Source organism: Mesoplodon densirostris, chromosome 6 (assembly GCF_025265405.1).
Source record: "Mesoplodon densirostris isolate mMesDen1 chromosome 6, mMesDen1 primary haplotype, whole genome shotgun sequence".
In the NCBI taxonomy this organism is placed as follows: Eukaryota; Metazoa; Chordata; class Mammalia; order Artiodactyla; family Ziphiidae; genus Mesoplodon; species Mesoplodon densirostris.
Genome location: NC_082666.1, coordinates 77,071,150 through 77,077,149, shown reverse-complemented (window position 1 = coordinate 77,077,149; position 6,000 = coordinate 77,071,150).

Sequence of the window (6,000 nt, the reverse complement as noted above, 5' to 3'; positions counted from 1 at the left end):
TTTACCTTATAACGGCACCTCCATTCTGTTCTCATTAGTGGCTCTTACCAGGTTACGTCCCACTTGAAGTTGAGGGTACGCACTTCTCCACAACACCTTCAGCATTTATTGTTTGTAGTTTTTTTGCTGATGTTTATTCTGACTAGTGTGAGCTGATACCTCTTTGTGGTTGGATTTGCATGCGTCTCATAATCCCTTGAAATTGAGCTTTCTGGCATGTCCTTGTTTTCTTCAAACTGTGAGTACAGCTTAGCTCTTCAAATTGTTTTCTTGAAGTATGTGTGACATTTTGAACTATTTTGGCCATTACTTCCCTCAAGACACTTTGAGGGCAGGTTTCATTTACAGCCCTCCAGTACTGGTGCATAGGAGGTGACCCTTAACACAGGTTTTAAAGCTGCTGTTGCAGGTAACGGCCAGAGGGCGGCAGCATTTCTGCTCTTCCCAATCTGGTAACTAGGGAATCCGACCTTCCTGCCAGTGTTGGTCCTCGGGTATAAATTAGAGGGGAATGTGCCCGGATAAACCCCCAAAACCTGATGTCTCCTTACTTATCTTTGTTTTTTAAAATGAATTTATATTTTTTTATTGGAGTCATATTCCGGTGTGTACATGGACCACTTCTTCTTTGTGAATTCCTCTGTTGATGGACATTTTCATTGCTTCCAAGTGTTGGCTATGGTAAATATTGCTGGAGTGCAGGATTGCCGGCCTGTTTCTTTATTATTATTCTTATTTTTTGCGGTACGTGGGCCTCTCACTGCCGTGGCCCCTCCCGTTGCAGAGCACAGGCTCCCGACACGCAGGCCCAGCAGCCATAGCTCATGGGACTAGCCGCTCCGCAGCATGTGGGTTCTTCTTGGACCGGGGCACGAACCCGTGTCCCCTGCATCGGCAGGCGGACTCTCAACCACTGCGCCACGAGTGAAGCCCAGCCTGTGACCTTTTGATTCACATCCTCTCAGGCGATAGGCCCAGAAGTGGGTATGCTTGATTGAATGGTAGCTCAATATTTACCTTTTCAAGGCACCTCCTTTGTGTTTTCATTACTGGCTCTTACCATGTTCCACGTTGAACCAAGGGTAGGCATTTCTCCACAACCCCTTCAGCATTTATTGTTTGCAGAATTTTTGCTGATTGCCCTTCTGACTGGTGTGAGCTGATAGGTTTTTGTAATTTGGATTTGCATGTGTTTAATTATTCCTAATGTTCAGCATTTTCCACACCGTTTTAAATTTCTGTTAAACAAACAAACAAAACAAATGGTGAGTACAATAGACCGGTTGAAATTGCCTTCTTGGAAGGTGGCCCTCTTTTGAATTTCTTGGTCTATTTTCGACCCCAGGGTTTTTTTTTTTTTGAGGGCAGGTGTCATTTACAGGCCCGCAATGAGTGTGAATATTTAGTGACCATTAGCACTGGGCTTAAAGCTGCTGTTGTGGGAAACGGCCACAAGGCGGCAACATTTCTCCATTCCCAAATCTGGTTACTAGGGCAGCAGAGCCTTTCTGGAAGTCCTGTTCCTAGGTTGTAAATTACAATGGAATGTGCCAGGAAAAACCCCCATAAGTTTATGTCACATTACTTCTTGTTTTAATTTTTTTATCGCGGTAATGATTAGAATATTGTTTGTCCTAGGTGTACACAATCTGGTTCATTTGTACATTACATATATATGTTCACGTACAGATCCACTTCCCATGTAAATTATTGCAGAGTGTTCCATTGACCTCCCTTGCTATATGTTCGGTCTTTTTGATATATGTATTTAATAGGTATCTGTACACGTATGGTAAGTGTACTCTTAATTTTTCCATTCCCCCCACCTTTCTTTTTAGATAAGCATAGTTTGTTTTCTAAGTCTGTGAGTGTCTTTCTCTGTGGAAATATGTTCATGTGTGTCAGTTCTTAGAGAACGCCTATAAGTGGTATCATAAGATATGTCTTTTGCTTTCCGACTTACCTCATGTTCTGTGATTATCTCTAGGCTCATCTATGGTGCCTCAAAGAGAAGCGTTTCATTGTTTTCCATGGCCAATATTCCATTGTGTACATGGACTACTTCTTCTTTATCCATTCATTCGTTTATGGACATTTTGGTTGCTTCCGTGTCTTGGCTATTGTGAAAGTTCCTGCAGTGCAGCTGTTGAAGCCTGTGCCTTCTCGACTCTGGACTTCTCAGGTGAGAGGCTCATCGGTGGGCCTGCTGAATGGAATGGTGGCTCAAGTTTTACTTTTAAACGCAGCTCCTTTCTGTTCTCAGTATTGGCTGTTACCACTTTACATCTCACCAGCAGCTAGAGGGTACACAGTTCTCTAAATCCCCTTCAGCATTTATTGTTTGTAAACTTTTTGCTGATGGTAGTTGACATGTGTGAGTTGAAACCGTTTTGGAGGTTAGATTTTCATGAGTCTAATGATTCCTGATGTTGAGCTTTTATCCATTTTCCTCATTGTTGAAAAAGAGTGAGTAAAACTTTCCCCTCCATACTATCTCCTTGAAAATTTTGCCAGTTTTGAATTTTTTTGGCCATTCCCTACCTCAGGACATTTTTTGACGGCAGGTGTTCTTTAGAGGCCTGAATCCTTGTGAATGTTAAGTGACCATTAGCTGTGGGTTTAAAGCTGCCCTTGCGGGAAACGGCCACAAGGCGGCAGCATTTCTTCATTTCCAACTCTGGGGTTTTGGGCAACAGAGCTTTCCTGGAAATCATGTTAGTAAGCTGCAAATTAGAGTGGAATGTGCCTGCACAAATGCGCAGGATCTTATAGCTGCTAAATTTTTGTTTGCTTTTGAAATTTAATTTTTATGAATTAACAGAGCAAATTTGATAAAAATGTAGATTCTCTTGGGTGTACCGATTCTGGTTCATCCTATCAGTGTATCTGTCTATTCCTCTTTGGATCCTTTCCCGTGTATGTTATTAGAGTGTTGAGTAGACCTCTCTTCGTATTCCATAGGTATTTTGTGATTGTATATATCATATGTATTAGTACATGTCTGTTAAACCCCATAACCTAATTCATACAATCCCTACACCTTTCCATTTGGTTAAACATAATTTGGCTTTCTGAATCTATGCGTGTCCTTCTCTTGGAAATTATTTCATGGGTATCAACTTTTAGGTAACAGCTACAAGTGATGTCATAGGATATCTGTCTTTCGGTTTCTTTCTTAATTCAAGTAGTGTGATTATCTCTAAATGCTTCCATTGTGGTGCCAACGGCACTGTTCCATACTTTTGCATCGCTAATATTCCATTGTGTACATGGACGTCTTCTGCTTGGTACATTTTCTGTTGGTGGACATTTTGGTGTCTTCCAGATCTTTGCTATGGTACATGTTGCTGAAGTGCAGGATTGTCAGCCTGTGTCTTTTTTATTCTGGTTTACTCGGGTGATAGTCCCATCAGTGGGCCTAGCAGATCACATGGTAGCTCAATTTTTACCTTTAAATGCACCTCCATTCTGTTCTCACTACTGGCTCTTAGCCGGTTACATCCCACCAGCAGCTAAAGGGTATGCAGTTCGCTAAAATCCCTTTAGCATTTATTCTTTCTAGACTTTTATGTTGATGATCATTCTGATGGCTGTGAGGTGAACGTTTTTGTACACTGCATTTACATGGCTTTATTAATTCCTGATGTTCAGCCTTTTTCCATTCCCGTTTTTTTTTTTTTTTTTTTTTTTGCGGTATGTGGGCCTCTCACTGTTGTGGCCTCTCCCGTTGCGGAGCACAGGCTCCGGACGCGCAGGCCCAGCGGCCATGGCTCACGGGCCCAGCCGCTCCGCGGCATATGGGATCCTCCCAGACCGGGGCACGAACCCGTATCCCCTGCATCGGCAGGCGGACTCTCAACCACTGCGCCACCAGGGAGGCCCTCCATTCCCGTTTTTTAAGAAAAAAAAAGATAGAAAAATAATCTGAAGACAAATGTTCATAAAATATGCCTCTTGAAACGGTCGTTTTGAAATGTGGACATCTTTCGAATTTTTTGGTTGATATACGACCCCAGGATTTTTTTTCAGGTCAGGTGTCATTTACACGCCTGCAATTATTTTGAATATCAACTGACCATTACCGCTGGGTTTAAACCTGCTGTTGTGTCCAACAGCCACAAGGTGGCAGCAGTTCTCCTTTGCCAAATCTGCTTACTAGGGAAACAGCACCTCAATGGAAGTCATGTTCTAGGTTGTAATTTAGAATGGAATGTGCCAGGAAAAAGCCCCTTAAGTTTATGTCCCACTACTTCTAGTTCGTTTTTTTAATTTAATTAATATTTTTATCACAGCAAGTTTGATTACAATGCTTTGCTTGGTCTAGGTGTGCAAGATGTGGTTCTTGTAAACATATACATATGACTATTCTTCCTGGGATCCTTTTCCCATGTACGTTATGACAGAATGTTGAGTAGTCTTCTCTTGGTATTCCGCAGGTTTTTGGTGATTATATATTTCACCTGTGTCTGTATATGTCTGTTAACCCCAATATCCTAATGTAACCAATCCTCACCTTTCCATTGGTGAACCATAAGTTTGTTTAATGAATCTGTGATTGCCGTTTTCTCTGGCAATGTCTTCACTGGAATCAATTTTTAGGTAACCCCTATAACTTATATCATAAAACATGTGTCTTTCTCTTTCTGACTTGCTACAAGTTGCGTGATTACCTGTAGACTCATCTACAGTGCTGAAAATGTCATTACCTGTAGACTCATCTACAGTGCTGAAAATGTCATTGTGTCCTTTTTTTTTTGTGTACACAGGCCTCTCACTGTTGTGGCCTCTCCCGTTGTGGAGCACAGGCTCTGGATGCACAGGCTCAGCGGCCATGGCTCACGGGCCCAGCCGTTCTGTGGCATGTGGGATCTTCCCGGACCAGGGCACGAACCTCTGTCCCCTACATTGGCAGGCGGACTCTCAACCACTGCGCCACCAGGGAAGCCCTATGTGTCCTTTTTTTATTTTTGCTTGGCTAATATTCTGTCTGTACATGTACCACTTCTTCTTTGTCCACTCATCTGTTGATGGACTTTTTGGTTGCTTCCATGTCTTGGCTATTGTAATACTGCAGCAATGCACATTTGCCTGCCTGTGTCTGTCCAATTCTGTCTTCTTACGTTATAGGCCCAGGAGTGAGCTTGCTGGATCTTATGGTAGCCAAATGTTTACCTTGCAAAGGCACCCGCATTCTGTTCTCATTAGTGGCTCTTAGTAGGTTACGTCCCACTTGAAGTTGAGGGTATGCACTTCTCCACAACACCTTCAGCATTTATTGTTTGTAGTTTTCTTGCTGATGTTTATTCTGCCTAGTGTGAGCTGATACCTCTTTGTGGTTGGATTTGCATGCGTCTCATAATCCCATGAAATTGAGTTTTCTGGCATGACCTTTTTTTCTTCAAACTGTGAGTATAGCTTAGCTCTTGAAAAGATTTTCTTGAAGTATGTGGGACATTTTGAACTATTTTGGCCATTCTTCCCTCAAGACACTTTGAGGCCAGGTTTCATTTAAAGCTCTCCAGTACTGGTCCATAGTAAGTGACCCATAACACAGGTTGAAAATATGCTGTTGCACGTAACGGTCAGAGGGCGGCAGCAGTTCTGCTTTTCCAAATCTGATAACTAGGGAAACAGACCTTCCTGCCAGTGTTGGTCCTCGGTTATAAATCAGAGTGGAATGTGCACGGATAAACCCCCAAAACCTGATGTCTCCTTACTTATCTTTGTTTTTTAAAATGAATTTATATTTTTTTTATTGGAGTCATATACCAGTGTGTACATGGACCACTTCTTCTTTCTAAATTACTCTGTTGATGGACATTTTCGTTGCTTCCAAGTGTTGGCTATGGTAAATATTGCTGGAGTGCAGGATTGCCAGCCTGTTTCTTTTTTTTTTTTTGCGGTATATGGGCCTCTGACTGCCGTCGCCCCTCCTGTTGCAGAGCACAGGCTCCGGACACGCTAGCCCAGCAGCCATAGCTCATGGGACTAGCTACTCCA